We start from the raw sequence: 18,856 nt of genomic DNA on the forward strand, positions 1-18,856 counted from the left end.
TTCTTTGGACTGTTCTGACTTGACGATAAATACTTACTGCTCCAAAGTCTATACCTAATCTATATCTACTAGATTTTAATGTGCGCCTTGGCGCACGATCCCGTGAAATTTTTGCCAATATTTATTTTGTATATATTTGTAAATGTCAATAACAAGCAAGCATTAACTGAATTAGTGAATAATTATCCGTTTGATGAAAAGGAGCAAAATAACACAACATGTCATCTCTTGCATTAGTCTGTCGCTTTTTTGGGTGGTGCTCCATGGTCTTCTGCGGTACAACGGTGCAAAGATTTTGGACAGGCAGGGGTGGGCGGACGTGGCGGACCTTCAACGGGCGATTCCCACATCAATTCGTCCCTTCCCGCCATGGTCGTGCCACCTTCCCGAGCTGACGCTGCGGAATCTGTTCGCAAGTACATGAATACATACTGACATATCAGTTCATTTGAAGCAACTATGAACCAAATACAAAAGTGAACACTTCTATCATTGCTTCAAAACTAATTCAAAGACCACTTGCCATTAGAACTTACGGGCACCCTGATCCACAAAAGAATGAATCTTCCTATTCACTATAGCGCTATAGCAGAGACATCTCAACCTCGTCACTCGGCCGGTGAACATTCCAGTTAATCGATGGTTCTGAATAATTGAACTGAAAATTTACCTACACATGATCAGTAGCATGAACTTAAGGAGTGTCATGTACACAAATGAACCCCATGAAGACATAAGTATATGTTTCTCAAGGCATAAACTATGGGCTTACTCTGACAGTTTCTCAATACATTTCTTAGCTTTTATAAAACCATATCATTAGTATGAAATTAAGATGATAAACCTTTTATAAAAAGATGTATTAAACATTTATACCATTGGTTTAATTTTAGTGCAAAGTTTTATAGATGGGGCATCCAAGATTTTGGCCTTGCCTCCCAAGCCCTACATACATAGTAGACGGCTAGTGAAATGTTATGTTAAGAATTTATATAGATCAGCTAGATAACAAATGAGTAGATTAGTGGTGTGGCTTCAAACCGATTAGCTTGGTCGTTCTGCATTCGCTTCTACAAGTTTGCATTGTGTGGTCTATTACACTAAATTGAGGTTTCATATTAGAAAAGAGACAACTTTATTAATTTAAGGAGAAGAAATGTTACGTTTATGGTATCATTGACATATTTTTGTATTAACGTACATCAGGTTCACATAATATTCAAAGCAATGGATACAAAACAACCGTAGGGATCAAGCACAGCTGGAACAATAGGTCTTAACTAATGTATTACACAAACACATCTCAGAAGTATAGCTTCTGTAGTCAATAGGTTGGCTCAACAAATATTTATATTACACAGATCCATCTCAAAAGTAAAATTCTCATAGTGTAGCATCCAATCCAATGGAAGTATTAGCTAGGGATATCATAGTCATGAAATTCACCAAAGAGATAATCTGAAAGCTATACCTTCATGGCAATGGTAGAAAGTGTTTTCTTTATGTGTGACATAGTCCTAGCGACACAACCCATACTGAGCTTCAGCTTATAGCAAAGAATTTACACCTGCATGAAAGCAGTAATGGCTGAAAGGTTTCACCTCGATGGCTCATCGATGATCTTCAAACCACTGCAAACACGATCTTGGAGATTTGCAATTGTCGCAATTGTCAGCAGTTGCCCCAAACCGTTGTAACAGCACAAACACTCAAACCTTAAAAATGAAAAATTATATAATATATCTTATAAATAAAAAGGGCATTATTAAAACCATTTATTCTCTCTTGATAGATGAATGAATAAAACACGGGCTAAACAACAAAACAAATTGGCAAAAGGCGTACATACATTTCATCTTCAAATCTTATAACTTTTTTTTTATAATCATTAGGAGTTTTGTGTATTCTTCTTACAGATAGAGAAAAACCAAAGCATCATTGAGAATAGACCTTCCCAATTTAGTTTGATAACTTGATTGAAGAGTTAGCCACCAAACCGGTTGAAAGGAAGTAGCAACATTACTTTTCAAGCCAGGTCAACATGGTTTGCCAACTAACTGAAGTTTAGCATGCTATGGAACAACCCTCTGTATGGCATTGGATCGGAGCTATATCGACATCTCATGTGTGTCCCAAAGTGCCAAACCACAACGGTAATGAATCCACCGCCACGTTGAAAATCCAAAAAAACACGAAACTCCCAAATAAGAATAGAGATGTGATTGTTACTTTACCCTAATTGCGGCGAGGCAAGTGAATTGGATCTGTCTATTGACCTCATCAAATTTCCCATTGAGTCATGAAGACGGAGGTGTCCATACACGTATCTTGATCCTGCAGCTACAACCTACAAACCAAGACAATTAAGAGCAAAAATGATCGATACCTATGGGATTGGGAAGACATATCACGGTGAGGAACTGAAGAAGGAGAATCTTTTTCGAGCGATGTATCATGGTCTACTTTGCAACGAAGGAGCTGGGATTGTTAAAAGAAATGAACTTAGATACCCAAAAAATTATTGGGGACTCCGCAAAGAGCAACCCGAAGAAGGCAGATGGGTGTGAAAGAGAGCAGCGAGAAGTCAGTAATTGAAAGAATCAATATATGTTAGATTGATATCATAAGCACAGCTGCGTGACGTGCCTATTTATGCAGGAGGAAGCAAAATCCATTGTCAAAGAACATTGTACTCATTTAATTTAGAGGCATAAAATGTATATGACGTTATAGGAAAATAGAGTTATTTAGTTCGCATCTCTAAATATGGCAGATGATCAGATTTTAGTAGGAAAAAGGTCAAGACTCGTCTGGAAAATAGCCCGGACAAGAATGAAGGCATTAAGGGGGGCCTACAAACCAATATCATATTTTTTTCATACAGGATTAATTTCTGTAATAGGAGCTAAAAAGCAAAATAATGGAAAGGCATTATTAACCATTTGAACTGAATCAAATAGAAAGAACCTACAATTTAATTTGAGCCAAAATAGGTAAAGATATTTATCATTCCAAATAAAATAACTGGAAGGGCATTAACTAATGTTCGTCTTCAAATGCAACAGAAACCAAAGCTTCTCTTCACCTTACCGAATGTACAGGAAAATAATAGAAAATTCCATTTAACTTCACTGTGTTTTTCGCTAGCAAACCGTAGAATGGCATGATCACTTCTTACGGAATACATGGAACATAAATCACATCTTCTAAACATGTCTCGCCCATGGCATAAAGTGTTCCAAATACCATGATAAATACACAAGAGTTCAAACCAAGCAGAGCTTGCCTTATGATTAATCGAACCATAAAGTACCTTGTTCAAATTTCCAATGCTTTCAATGGGTCTTTTGGGTCAATTTCAAGGAACAGTGGGAGATCCGACCAGAGAATTTTCTGGTTAAAACCAATATATTCCAGCATCTTGAGCACCTCGTCAAACAAAATCTTGTTTCCAAACGAGGTGAAATGAAGTCCGTCGCATGATATGATAAGGTTATCTACATTTACCGTCAGGAAATTACACCATAATTCGTAGTGAGGCTTTGGCAAGATAATCTATAATCAAAATCTCAATTATCATAATAAGGGCATGAAGAGTGAAGTAAAATAATATATTCTACTAACATACTGGCCAATTCATGATCGTCTATCTAATCACTGGCAGGGAAAAGTGAGTAAAATAGGTTTTATAGTTTAAAGATATTCTAAGCACATAGACTAATGTCTATTAGCAAATGGGATTCAAACATAAAGTTTCCGATCGATTATATAGTATCTGAGAAAATCTACTACAGAATATCCGATTTTGAGAGAGGCAAAATTTCTGTGTTCAAGAATCAAAGGAAAATCTTCATCAGTTTCCAAAGCAACAAAAGAGATACTTTGCTCCATTTGTAAATGTAGGTTCTTATCTATCATTGCAAATTTTAGATAACAGAGTCCTGGTTCAGAATATCATGTGAAATTTATGGGGCTCAATAACCATTGTTTTTATTGTGAGATAGGTGACACATGATGCAGATTATCAACTAAATCTCAACACAATAGTAGAGAAGTGCACTGAAGATGGAGTGGATGGTTGAAATAGTGAGCCAGCGAGACAATGGAGCAAAACTAAGTTCCAAACCTCAGAGTAGAAAGAATGGTCTATATATGAACAGATAGCACCATCAGGAGCCAACTTTGTCCTTTGCACAGCAGGCCCGACAACTCTTAACGTATCAACACGTGGTGACCTCCCTTTGCAGCGGAAAACCAGATCAAGCAGGGGAAAGCATGTCCAAACCAATAGCGGCTCGCCCTACCTTTCCTTACTATGGTACGGCTCGACCTACCTTTCCCAAAAAACATTGATTGGAATTTTGAAGACACAGTACTATTCCTCACCAAGCCAGTGGAGAGAGAGAGAGAGAGAGAGAGAGAGGAGGAGGAGGAGGAGGAGGATGAACCTTTAGGTTGAGCGGGCACTGTCAAGGTCCTGTACCGTCGCATCGAAACCAGCACAGCGAGAGTAGAAGAGAATGCAGGGCCCCTTGCTGTTGCTGGTAAAGATGGTAAAAAATCCAATTTAGCGACAAAAAACTGAAGATGCAGTCACAACATCTCTGACAGCAAAGATATAGTGTGAATACTGATTAATAAGACATGCCACATCTAGTTTGTAGTCACTCTATTGCAAAAAAAGGGCAGAAAACATATCTGAAGAGGCAACGTCAACATCTATATTGTAAAAAAAAATACTAACATAACTAATACACTACTGAATCTGGTGAACAAAGCTAGCACAAATCAAACAACCCACCGCAAGAGGCACTAACCTTACTCCTCTGAATCCTGTTTATATGTTAGTTCAGTTAAGTTTGCAGTTTCTGTTCAAAAGCTGCAAGATAAAAGAAACAACTCACGGATTTTAGAAAAATATCCTCTTGTGAGCTGGATAAACAATTAGAAAATAACTAATAATGGCATTAATTAGCAAGAGGTAACCATACTCAGCTTGAGATAATGGCTTAGCAATTAGCACTCAACTAAGAGCAGTCAAGAAAAACCCACACTAAAAAATAGCATTACAAAGCTGGAAGATACATGACTCCCATCTGTGGAATCAGTGAAGCTTTCATGAAAATTGAGATCTAATAAAATTCTTCATCAGCTGCAAAAGAACAGACAGCTGCATTCAGAATAAGCCAAGAATGAGCTGATTGCTTTGCATAAAGGAATAACACATGCACGGTCATGTATAGCCAACAAGGTAGTGATGCTTCATTAGCAAAGGGATCCCTGAGGGACTTGAATGTCAATCTACATATTCAAAATATAAACATAATTTGCAAAATCATAGTCCATTTCAAATGTTCAATAACTGAATGAAGTAATTGATCCTTATATGACAGGCAACAATGATTTTCGTGAAACTGAAATACCATCTTTAGGAAAATATGATGGCCTAGAGAACAATGACTTAAAAATATATATGATTGAGATTATAAGTAGCAAGTATCTGAAAATTATTATCTACGAAGAGAAAATAAATAAAAATGAGTTTTTGAGTTAGTTTGCTGCAAAGAAGTTTTGGGAGTTACTTCGCTGCAAATCTGCACAAAATCCATTCCAAAAATTATTTGAGAAACGCTCTAGACTATAACAAGCTAAAAAAATCAGACGATAACACTCCACACCACATGGCAAACAGTGCCTCGTAGAATGCCTTACCAATTATTTGTCAGTCGATAAACAATCTGAGGTTTTGAGTTAGTTACCCCCAAAGAAATAATCTTCACATGAATCATAACAGGCACTTGCTAGCAAGATTTGAGCACTCTTATTTATATACTCTCCTAATTTTTCAAGAACCAAATACATAATATTGATAAAATTGTTGGATAACGTTGCATAGAAAACAAAAATTTTCCTATCGCGAACACGCAATCCAAGCCAAGATGCAATCTAGAAGACGGTAGCAACGAGGGGATGATCAAGACTAACCCTTGAAGAGATTCCAAAGCCTATAAGAGTAGGCTCTTATTGCTGCGGTAGACGATCACTTGCCGCTTGCAAAAGCGCGTAGAAGATCTTGATCACGATCGCTTCCGGCGCCACGAACGGGCAGCACCTCCGTACTTGGTCACACGTTCGGTTGTTGATGAAGACGACGTCCACCTCCCCGTTCCAGCGGGCAGCGGAAGTAGTAGCTCCTCTTGAATCCGACAGCACGACGGCGTGGTGTCGGTGGTGGTGGAGAAATCCGGCGGAGCTTCGCTTAAGCGTGCGGGATGTGGTGGAGGAGAGAGACCGCTAGGGTTTGGGGAGAGAGGGGGGTTGGGCGCCGGCCCTCTAAGGGGTGCGGCCAAGGCTGAGCCAAAGAGTGGCTGCCCCCTCCCTCTCCTCCTCATTATATAGGTGGAAGCACCAAGAGTTCTAGTCCAAGTCTTCGAATAAGACCCCAACACTAAAACCTCCCATATGTGGGAAAACCTACCCAAGGTGGGAATCCCACTTGGGGTGGGATTCCCCCCTTCCATGAGGGGGGTTGGCCGGCCACCCTAGGGGAGTCCACCATGGACTCCTCCCCTTTAGGGTTGGCTGGTCATGCAAGGTGGAGTCCCTCCGGGACTCTACTTTCCATGGTGATTTCTTCCGGACTTTTCTAGAACCTTCTAGAACCTGCCATAAATGCACCGGATCATTTCCAAACTTGGAATATGACTTCCTATATATGAATCTTATTCTCCGGACCATTCCGAAACTCCTCGTGATGTCCGGGATCTCATCCGGGACTCCGAACAAATATTCGAACTCCATTCCATATTCAAGTTCTACCATTTCAACATCCAACTTTAAGTGTGTCACCCTACGGTTCGTGAACTATGCGGATATGGTTGAGTACTCACTCCGACCAATAACCAATAGCGGGATCTGGAGATCCATAATGGCTCCCACATATTCAACGATGACTTTAGTGATCGAATGAACCATTCACATACGATACCAATTCCCTTTGTCACGCGATATTTTACTTGTCCGAGGTTTGATCTTCGGTATCACTCTATACCTTGTTCAACCTCGTCTCCAGACAAGTACTCTTTACTCGTACCGTGGTATGTGGTCTCTTATGAACTCATTCATATGCTTGCAAGACATTAGACGACATTCCACCGAGAGGGCCCAGAGTATATCTATCCGTCATCGGGATGGACAAATCCCACTGTTGATCCATATGCCTCAACTCATACTTTCCGGATACTTAATCCCACCTTTATAGCCACCCATTTACGCAGTGGTGTTTGGTGTAATCAAAGTACCTTTCCGGTATAAGTGATTTACATGATCTCATGGTCATAAGGACTAGGTAACTATGTATCGAAAGCTTATAGCAAATAACTTAATGACGAGATCTTATGCTACGCTTAATTGGGTGTGTCCATTACATCATTCATACAATGACATAACCTTGTTATTAATAACATCCAATGTTCATGATTATGAAACTAATCATCCATTAATCAACAAGCTAGTTGAAGAGGCATACTAGGGACTTCTTTGTTGTCTACATATCACACATGTACTAATGTTTCGGTTAATACAATTATAGCATGATATATAAAGATTTATCATAAACATAAAGATATAAATAATAACCACTTTATTATTGCCTCTAGGGCATATCTCCTTCAGTCTCCCACTTGCACTAGAGTCAATAATCTAGTTTACATTTGTAAAGATATAACACCTTGGCCTTCCGGTGCTTTATCATGTTTTGCTCACGGGAGAGGTTTTAGTCAACGGATCTGACATGCTCAGAACCGTATGTATTTTGTAATTCATTTGCGTCTCAACGCGTCACTCATTTCCAAATGAGTCGGCATTTAATATGTTTGGTCTTCTGGTGGAACCTTAATTCCGCGGTCTGAAATATGTCACTAACATTGTCACACACAATATAGCTTCAAAGTTCGACTCGGAACTACACCAAGTTCTCAAAGAACCTCTTGACTTAACATCCTTTGTCATTGTCAAAACAATGACATACTCTGCCTTCTTTTGTAGAATCCGTCACAATATTTAGAACTCTTCTAAATCTAGCATAGACAACTTCTAGCTCATTGTGCTACCTTTTAAACAATACTTAGTCTAATTTGAGATTGAATTTATATTTTATATGTGACAAAATCAATATCGGTGTAACACCTTACAGCGATTTGTTTGTCATTTCTTCATACAAAAATATATATATATATATCCTTAGTTCTTCTAAAGTACTCAAGGATATTCTTACTGTTGTCCAGTGATCATCATATGAATCATTCTGGTATATGCTCATAACACTTTATAGCACATGATATCTGATTGTGTACATATTATTCGTGATCTAAAATCACTCATGTGTTTTTACTCATCGAGTGTCAGACACACTCAAGTCTTGTTAATCCTTCACATGACAAGAACATTTTCTTAATATTTCTATATTGAACTACTTCAATATCCATTCTATGTACTTTGACTTAAACTTATTATGTGTTTCAATCTATCTTCATAGATCTTGACACTAGATATGTTTCAGTCCATATCCTTTCATTGAAATTAATTTCTCAATGAAACCTTTTAATCAAGTATATAATTACATCATTTATAACCAACTATATGTCAACTACATAAAGTATTATAAATATGTCTTAGCGCTCCCACTTAATTTCTTGCAAATGCAAGCCTCTTCATCGTCTCTGATGAAATCAAAAAACTCTTTGACTATTTCATCTGGTGAAGATTCTAACTCCGTGATACTTACTTCATCCAATTGAAGTTCGTATACTTATCTAGTATTCCACGGACCAGCAAAACTCTTGGTTGTATCTTGTATACACCTTTAATACACACTTCTGATAAGTAATGTATTTTGCCATCCTACTAACATATCTCATAAAAGAAATATGTAGTGATTACTAGAATACTCCACATAGACTATAAGCATTGCTACGGAAGATCTAATCTTGTTGTAGTCAACTATTTGAACTTTGTCGTAAACAACTTTTCGACAAGTCAAGCTTCTTCAAGGATATTTCATCCAAGTCCATCAATTTTATAGATCCATTTACTTTCAAAAAGTATTCATCTATCTTGGATTTCATGGCGTATAGCCATTTTAACGGAGTCAGGGCCCATCATAGCTTCTTTGTTTGTAGTTGGTTTATCATTGTTCATAATCAATCCTTTGTCCACAAATCATTTATTTGATCACAAAGTAAACCATACCTACAAGGTTCAATATTTACTTCGATTTCCATGGCTAAAACACTTTGTAGTCATGGGAGCCATGATCATCGTGGTCGCTTCCGGAATCAATTTCCGATGCTGCGCTACACTGATCATTATGCTCAGGTTCATAAACCTTATCAAATTATATTGTCCTCCCACTCAAATACTTCACTAGAAACAATTTCTTGGAAATAAGAAACATTGACAAACACTTTTGTCTTTGTCTACATAGTGGGAAGAATTCCCAATCAATTCTCTGGGATAACCAACAAAGACATTCATCCGATTTTGGTTGTAAACTTATTTACTTATGCTATGCATACCAAAATTTTAAGAAAAGACTATTAGGATTCATACCCATACCATAACTCGTATGGTGTCATTTCAACGGATCATGATGATGCTCTATTAAGTGTAAAAGCGGTAGTCACTAAAGCATAATCCACAAAAATATAATGGCATCATAATATTTTATCTCATCATTAATCCAACAAGGTTTGGATACATCTCTCGGATACTTCATCATCACTATGATACTCCAAGAAACGTGAGTTGTAGAACAATTTCATAACTCTCTTAGATGTTCGCTAAAACTCGTAATTCAAATATTTCCACCATGATCCAATCATAGATATTTGATTTTTCTATTACGATGATTTCCACTTCATGCTGAAATTTATTTGAATCCATTCAAAATGTTTCAAACTTTTCCTTATTGAATATATCCACATATATACTCAATTCATTGTTTGAAAGTTTTCATGAAGTAGAATAATCTCCCGCACACAACTATGCCCAGTGAACCACATACATCATCATGTATTTTTCACTAAGTTAGTTGCCCGTTCAACTTTTTGCCTACGAACGGTATTTTAATCATTCTCTTTAGAAAAGATTTGCAAGCGCCAAATGATTCAAAAATCAAATGACTCCAAAAATCCATTTGCATGGAGTTCCTTCATGCGTTCCTTTCTAACATGACCTAAATGGTGGTTCCACAAACAAGTGGAATTCAAATCATTTGCCTTATGGCATTTTAGCGTCAGTGTTATGTATGTGTGTTTCACCATTAAGATTTATAATAACTTATCCATCGTACATGGAGTAATGTCATAATTTAAACAACTCATTGTTTTTATTTGACCAGAGCAAAATAACAATTTATTAAGCTCTTTATTATAAATTCTAAGGGCTAGATAGAATGCCAATGACGAACATAATAACACTTTATTTTTGTTCGTGACGTGCATTCCTATCATATTCCTTGTCAGTCACTTAGGCCATTGTATTCTTGTATTGCGTTGTTTTGTATGACACTTCATACCAACCAATATAGTACTAATACCCAAGAATTTCATAGTGTGAGTTAACTAGGAATATAACCATTACATGTATATCATTTATATACACCTGAGCTAGACTTTCTAGTCTTCTCTTTTCTTTTTGCCAAAATATCTTTTGCAGTTTCTCTTTTAGCTTTCCTCATTATTCAGAAAAACACTTCAACATCATTAACTTCTAGGTTTGTTGGTCAAATACCAATAACCTTGAGGTTCTTACTTTGAAGTTGATCATCATATGACAAGTGTTCCAGATTTCACTATTAGTAACTTTGTAATATGATGAACAATTTCACTCATAATTTTATCCATCATATCATGACGACTTTCCGAGACCATGTCTGTACATGCTAGGCTCGTAAAGTTTTAACCTTGGTATTTGCATGTGCAAATCTAGCTTGCACCCGTTTTATGCACACGTAGAATCTATCACACCCGATCATCACGTGATGCTTCGAAACGACGAGTCTTAGTAACGGTGCATATTTAAGGATGGTCACTTCATGGATATGCGAATATCGTTAGTGCCCCAATAGTTGGAGGATTGTGACGCCTTGCGTCTTCAACCTTCGTACATTCCCATAAAACTTATGAGTTTATGTAGTCTCACCAAACTTTATTCTATCATCTTGCAATAAGGTCTTAGATATCACATATATCTCATACCTTGATTATTTCTGAAAACTAAATTTTCAGCTCCTTACTTTTCAAACAGATTTGAACTTCAAGTTTCACGGAGACAAGATAACTTTAGGTACTAATTGAAACCATAGCTCTTTGAATCAACAATGTGAGGTTTACTAAAAGTTTGAAATAGGACTTAATCAATTCTTGATTCTTTAACAATACGGTACCAATCCGTAAAGTTTCTTGTCAGATTTTAACAGTATTTCTATCTCAATTACAAGACTAGCGCATGGTAGAAAACGGATGCCAATACTACAAAATTAATTCAAAATACTACTCAGACTATGTTTATGATAATTAGTTCATGTTTTAATCTAATTACTAATGAACTCCCACTTAATACAACATCCCTCATAGTTGTTAAGTGGTACACGATCCAAATTCACTACACCAAAAACCGATCATCACGTGAGATGATGTAGCTTCAATGGTGAACATCAACATGTTGATCATATCATCCATATGACTCGTGTTCAACCTTTCGGTTTCCGTTGTCCCGAGGCCATGTTTGTACATGCTAGGCTCGTCAAGCAAACCCAAGTATTCCGCGTGTGCAACATGGCTTACACCCGTTGTATGTGAATCATTGAATCTATCACATCCGATCATCACGAGATGCTTCGAAACGACGAACTGTTACAACGGTGCATACGAGGGGAGAACACTTTATTATCTTGATATTAATGTGAGGGATCATCTTATAATGCTACCGTCGCGATCTAAGCAAAATAAGATGCATTAAGGATTAACATCACATGCAGTTCATATGTGATATGATATGGCCCTTTTGTCTTTGTGCCTTTGATCTTCATCTCCAAAGCACGGACATGATCTCCATCATCCTTGGGCATGATCTCCATCATCGTCGGCGTAGCGTCAAGGTCCATGGCGCTGTCTTCATGGTTGTTCACCTCATGTAGCAACTATTACAACTAATTTGAAATACCTCTCAACATGAAATATAAAGACAACCATAAGGCTCCTGCCGGTTGCCACAATACAATAATGATCATCTCATACATATTCATCATCACATTATGGCCATATCACATCACCAAACCCTGCAAAAACAAGTTAGACGTCTCTAATTTGCTTTGCATATTTTACGTGGTTTAGGGTTTTCGAGAGAGATCTAATCTACCTACGAACATGAACCACAACGGTGATACTAATGTTGTCAATAGAAGAGTAAATTGAATCTTCACTATAGTAGGAGAGACAGACACCCGCAAAGCCTCTTATGCAATACAAGTTGCATGTCGAACGAGGAACAAGTCTCATGAACGCGGTCATGTAAAGTTAGTCCGAGCCGCTTCATCCCACTATGCCACAAAGATGCAAAGTACTCAAACTAAAGATAACAAGAGCATCAACGCCCACAAAACCATTGTGTTCTACTCGTGCAACCATCTATGCATAGACACGGCTCTGATACCACTGTTGGATAACGTTGCATAGAAAACAAAAAATTTCCTATCGCGAACACGCAATCCAAGCCAAGATGCAATCTAGAAGACGGTAGCAACGAGGGGATGATCAAGACTAACCCTTGAAGAGATTCCAAAGCCTATAAGAGTAGGCTCTTATTGCTGCGGTAGACGATCACTTGCCGCTTGCAAAAGCGCGTAGAAGATCTTGATCACGATCGCTTCCGGCGCCACGAACGGGCAGCACCTCCGTACTTGGTCACACGTTCGGTTGTTGATGAAGACGACGTCCACCTCCCCGTTCCAGCGGGCAGCGGAAGTAGTAGCTCCTCTTGAATCCGATAGCACGACGGCGTGGTGTCGGTGGTGGTGGAGAAATCCGGCGGAGCTTCGCTTAAGCGTGCGGGATGTGGTGGAGGAGAGAGACCGCTAGGGTTTGGGGAGAGAGAGGGGTTGGGCGCCGGCCCTCTAAGGGGTGCGGCCAAGGCTGAGCCAAAGAGTGGCTGCCCCCTCCCTCTCCTCCTCATTATATAGGTGGAAGCACCAAGAGTTCTAGTCCAAGTCTTCGAATAAGACCCCAACACTAAAACCTCTCATATGTGGGAAAACCTACCCAAGGTGGGAATCCCACTTGGGGTGGGATTCCCCCCTTCCATGAGGGGGGTTGGCCGGCCACCCTAGGGGAGTCCACCATGGACTCCTCCCCTTTAGGGTTGGCTGGTCATGCAAGGTGGAGTCCCTCCGGGACTCTACTTTCCATGGTGATTTCTTCCGGACTTTTCTAGAACCTTCTAGAACCTGCCATAAATGCACCGGATCATTTCCAAACTTGGAATATGACTTCCTATATATGAATCTTATTCTCCCACCATTCCGAAACTCCTCGTGATGTCCGGGATCTCATCCGGGACTCCGAACAAATATTCGAACTCCATTCCATATTCAAGTTCTACCATTTCAACATCCAACTTTAAGTGTGTCACCCTACGGTTCGTGAACTATGCGGACATGGTTGAGTACTCACTCCGACCAATAACCAATAGCGGGATCTGGAGATCCATAATGGCTCCCACATATTCAACGATGACTTTAGTGATCGAATGAACCATTCACATACGATACCAATTCCCTTTGTCACGCGATATTTTACTTGTCCGAGGTTTGATCTTCGGTATCACTCTATACCTTGTTCAACCTCGTCTCCAGACAAGTACTCTTTACTCGTACCGTGGTATGTGGTCTCTTATGAACTCATTCATATGCTTGCAAGACATTAGACGACATTCCACCGAGAGGGCCCAGAGTATATCTATCCGTCATCGGGATGGACAAATCCCACTGTTGATCCATATGCCTCAACTCATACTTTCCGGATACTTAATCCCACCTTTATAGCCACCCATTTACGCAGTGGTGTTTGGTGTAATCAAAGTACCTTTCTGGTATAAGTGATTTACATGATCTCATGGTCATAAGGACTAGGTAACTATGTATCGAAAGCTTATAGCAAATAACTTAATGACGAGATCTTATGCTACGCTTAATTGGGTGTGTCCATTACATCATTCATACAATGACATAACCTTGTTATTAATAACATCCAATGTTCATGATTATGAAACTAATCATCCATTAATCAACAAGCTAGTTGAAGAGGCATACTAGGGACTTCTTTGTTGTCTACATATCACACATGTACTAATGTTTCGGTTAATACAATTATAGCATGATATATAAACATTTATCATAAACATAAAGATATAAATAATAACCACTTTATTATTGCCTCTAGGGCATATCTCCTTCAAAAATATCATATCATAGCTCAGGAGCAACTACAGCTACAAGATTCCAAGGTAGGAAAACACTTCTTAAATAGCATACACGCCTCAGACCTGATATTTTTAAGCAATATTTTCAAATGTATGTGCGAGTAATATCCTAATTTATACTCTCATGCAAAACACTGTATAATATAAATAAATAGTGTCACTTTAAAATTCCCTAATAATAAAACCACCATCAAAACTAATCAATGATGCTCAGACATAAAAATGATTAACCCATATACTGAAACCCTATAACAGTTTTATATTATAATTCAGACATAATATAGTTATATAATTCATTCATGATCGTAGAAACAAATCCTTTGCTATGTTGTACCTCAAACACTTCCTTATACATATGGCAGCTGTACAGTTATTTCTAGATATCCTATAAAGCTTGCCCAACATCAGATTCATTTTTAGACTTCTCACTTTAGATAGAATCCCTTCCATCTGCAGAGAACATGTTGGACAAACTGTAGATCATATGCCTTCGTAATTTCCTGAAGAACCAACCACTACTGCATTCAAAGGATCCATATTTCTAGATATCGACCAATATTTAAGGGGATAAAAATGTACACTAAAATTAGGAAAGAATAACACCCCGAGAAACAAAAACATAAACCTCTTGGGGTTGGGGGTGCTTCTGTTATCACCAGAATTTGACCAAGTCAGAGGTGGGCCGCGATCAAGATGGATTTGAAGAATATACATGGAAGAAATATGTGAATCGGCCTTTATATGCAAAGTGTGGGCTAGTTGGCCCATGTATCTGTAACATATTAGGATACGTGTCGGTTAGTTAGAGTTTGTCTCGTGCACGGTTGGGATTATTCCCACGTTAGAAAGTCCCATGGACTATAAATATGTATCTAGGGTTTATGGAATAAACAACAACCAACGTTCAACCACAAATCAATCTCGGCGCATCGCCAACTCCTTCGTCTCGAGGGTTTCTACCGGTAAGCATCATGCTGCCTAGATCGCATCTTGCGATCTAGGCAGCATAAGCTTCATGTTGTTCACGCGTTGCTCGTACTGAAGCCTTTTTGATGGCGAGCAACATAGTTATCTTAGATATGTTAGGGTTAGCATTGTTCTTCGTATCATATGCTGTCGTAGTGCAACCCTTGCATATCTAGCCGCCCTTACACCTATCTTAGGTGTAGGGGCGGCACCCCGCTTGATCATTATTTAGTAGATCCGATCCGTTACGGTTGCTCCTTGTTCTACAAGGATTAGTTTAATATCTGCAATAGTTAGGCCTTACAAAGGGTTGGAGGATCCAGCGGCACGTAGGGTGTCGTTTGCTAGTCCTAGACAGGATGTTCCGGGGATCAACCTCGTGTTGGTTTTTAGGCCCTATCTAGGATCGGCTTACGATCACCGTGCGTGGCCGCGAGGCCCAATCGTGAGTAGGATGATCCGATTATGCGGTGAAAACCCCAAATCATCGTAGATCGTTTTAGCTTTATCTTGATCAAGCATGACCACCATATATTCGTGCACCTAGTACGAATCATGGGTGGATCGGCTCCTTGAGCCGATTCACAGGACAACCTGAGAGCCGATCGAGGCTCGTATTTAATGTTTACGTGTATGCCATGCAGGAAACTAAGCGAGGCATCTCCATCACCTTCCTGACCAGGTATAGGTCAGGTGGCACGCCCTTGCACCAGCATCGGACGTGTGTACCAGAGGCTTTGCGGGCCGTCGCTCGGAGGGACCAGGGCCAGCCGCAGCCCTAAGTTGTTCCCGGCTCTACTGTGTTGCCCGTTGCTGCCCGCCGGTGGGTTTCTGACGTCAACACATTCTGGCACGCCCGGTGGGACAAGCTTCATCGTCAACCACATCGCCATCTACCTCTGAGATGGCGGACGGCACTCCAGTCACGTACGAGGATCTGACCGACGAGCTCAAGAAGAAGTATGACGAGGTCAAAGCTATCCTCGAGGCCGATCTCATCGGCTCTTTTCACAGAACCCGTTCACATGGCATCAGGTGGAAGGGGTTCTCGCCTGACGGTGCGCTCGATGGGATAGACCTATCCGCCCCATCGGAAGAACACACCAGGTCCCTGCGGCAGGAGATCAACTACTTGGTGGCTCACTCGCTACACCGCCACTCTGAGAACCTGGTGAACACTTTGGAGCGTGTCGCTCTTCGCGTGGTCCAGGAGATCATGAGGCACCAGTACTCGCCGTCAGGACCAGCTCTCGGGATGCATCAAGGAGAGTTGCCACTCCAGTCCCGTCCACCGCTGCCATTTGCGTTGGCAGCATCAGAAGTGCCGAACTCACCGGCATTCGTCGTCTACAAGATCAGTGGTGACCCTAGCGACTACCAGTTCTTGCAGGAGGCGCCTAAGGAGGTCCCTCACGGGTACATGTGCACGTATGTGCCAGATTGCGGTAACTGGGCGCTCACAAACCAGGCCACAACATCAGGGACTTCTGGGAAAGCAGGAGGAACGTCAGCAACAGATCTTGAGAAGCAGACGTGGCTAACTAAGTACGCCACCCCGACGAACCTCCAGAGCTCAGCTCCTGCAGTTGGCTCAGAGCTGGAGAAGCAAGCATGGCTGGCTAAGTACGCCACCCCGGCGAATCTTCAGAGTTCGACTCCTGTAGCCAGCACAGCGGATCAGATCAGCACGATCCTGAGAGACCAGTTTGGCATGGTGCCGAAAAGGAGGACAATCGGCTATTCCAAGCCGTACCCTGACGAATACGAATTGGTCCCGCTACCACCCAAGTATCGGCTCCCTGACTTCTCCAAGTTCAGTGGATCAGATGGCTCCAGCTCCATCGAGCATGTGTGCCGATATTTGGCACAACTAGGAACGGCCTCAGTGTCGGATCCACTACGCGTGAGGTTCTTCTCACAGTCCCTCACGGGATCGGCTTTCGGGTGGTACACTTCGTTGCCACCAGACTCGATCCGGACTTGGAAGCAGTTGGAAGAACAGTTCCACATGCAGTTTCACTCAGAAGCTTCCGAGTCTGGCCTTGCCGATCTAGCACAGATACGTCAGAAGCGTGGAGAAACTGTGGTAGAATATATCCAGCGCTTCAGGAATCTTAGGAACCGATGCTATTCGGTTCGTGTGATTGAAAAGGAAGCAGTCGAGTTGGCGGTAGCAGGCTGATGGCGTGTAACTCACACGTTCGTTGGGAACCCCAAGAGGAAGGTATGATGCGCACAGCAGCAAGTTTTCCCTCAGAAAGAAACCAAGGTTTATCGAACCAGGAGGAGCCAAGAAGCACGTTGAAGGTTGATGGCGGCGGGATGTAGTGCGGCGCAACACCAGGGATTCCGGCGCCAACGTGGAACCTGCACAACACAACCAAACTACTTTGCCCCAACGAAACAGTTAGGTTGTCAATCTCACCGGCTTGCTGTAACAAAGGATTAACCGTATTGTGTGGAAGATGATTGTTTGCAGAAAACAGTAGAACAGGTATTGCAGTAGATTGTATTTCAGTAAAGAGAATTGGACCGGGGTCCACAGTTCACTAGAGGTGTCTCTCCCATAAGACAAACAGCATGTTGGGTGAACAAATTACAGTTGGGCAATTGACAAATAAAGAGAGCATGACAATGCACATACATATCATGATGAGTATAGTGAGATTTAATTGGGCATTACGACAAAGTACATAGACCGCCATCCAACTGCATCTATGCCTAAAAAGTCCACCTTCAGGTTATCATCCGAACCCCCTCCAGTATTAAGTTGCAAAGCAACAGACAATTGCATTAAGTATGGTGCGTAATGTAATCAACAACTACATCCTTAGACATAGCATCAATGTTTTATCCCTAGTGGCAACAGCACAACACAACCTTAGAACTTTCATCACCGTCCAGTGTCAATGCAGGCATGAACCCACTATCGAGCATAAGTACTCCCTCTTGGAGTTACAAGCATCTACTTGGCCAGAGCATCTACTAGTAACGGAAAGCATGCAAGATCATAAATAACACATAAGTATAACTTTGATAATCAACATAACAAGTATTCTCTATTCATCGGATCCCAACAAACGCAACATATAGAATTACAGATAGATGATCTTGATCATGTTAGGCAGCTCACAAGATCCGACAATGATAGCACAATGGGGAGAAGACAACCATCTAGCTACTGCTATGGACCCATAGTCCAGGGGTAGACTACTCACACATCACACCGGAGGCGACCATGGCGGTGTAGAGTCCTCCGGGAGATGATTCCCCTCTCCGGCAGGGTGCCGGAGGCGATCTCCTGGATCCCCCGAGATGGGATCGGCGTTGGCGGCGTCTCTGGAAGGTTTTC

At 40.7% G+C, this 18,856-nt stretch overlaps 1 long non-coding RNA gene across 8 annotated transcripts; it reads right to left on the reverse strand.

Moving 5' to 3' along the window:
- Positions 1-77: 77 nt before the first annotated feature.
- On the reverse strand, positions 78-15,179 carry LOC127291806 (uncharacterized). 8 transcript variants are annotated; one of them, XR_007844733.2, is made up of 6 exons: positions 4,818-5,870; positions 4,449-4,541; positions 2,235-3,497; positions 1,472-1,715; positions 537-658; positions 78-406 (listed from the first exon to the last, which is right to left on the reverse strand). It is a non-coding gene; the product is annotated as an uncharacterized lncRNA (long non-coding RNA). The 8 variants fall into 8 exon arrangements; XR_007844735.2 differs by having other exon boundaries at positions 520-658; XR_007844734.2 differs by having other exon boundaries at positions 537-670.
- Positions 15,180-18,856: the final 3,677 nt, after the last annotated feature.

The sequence above is a fragment of the Lolium perenne genome, chromosome 4, assembly GCF_019359855.2.
Source record: "Lolium perenne isolate Kyuss_39 chromosome 4, Kyuss_2.0, whole genome shotgun sequence".
Taxonomy (NCBI): domain Eukaryota; kingdom Viridiplantae; phylum Streptophyta; class Magnoliopsida; order Poales; family Poaceae; genus Lolium; species Lolium perenne.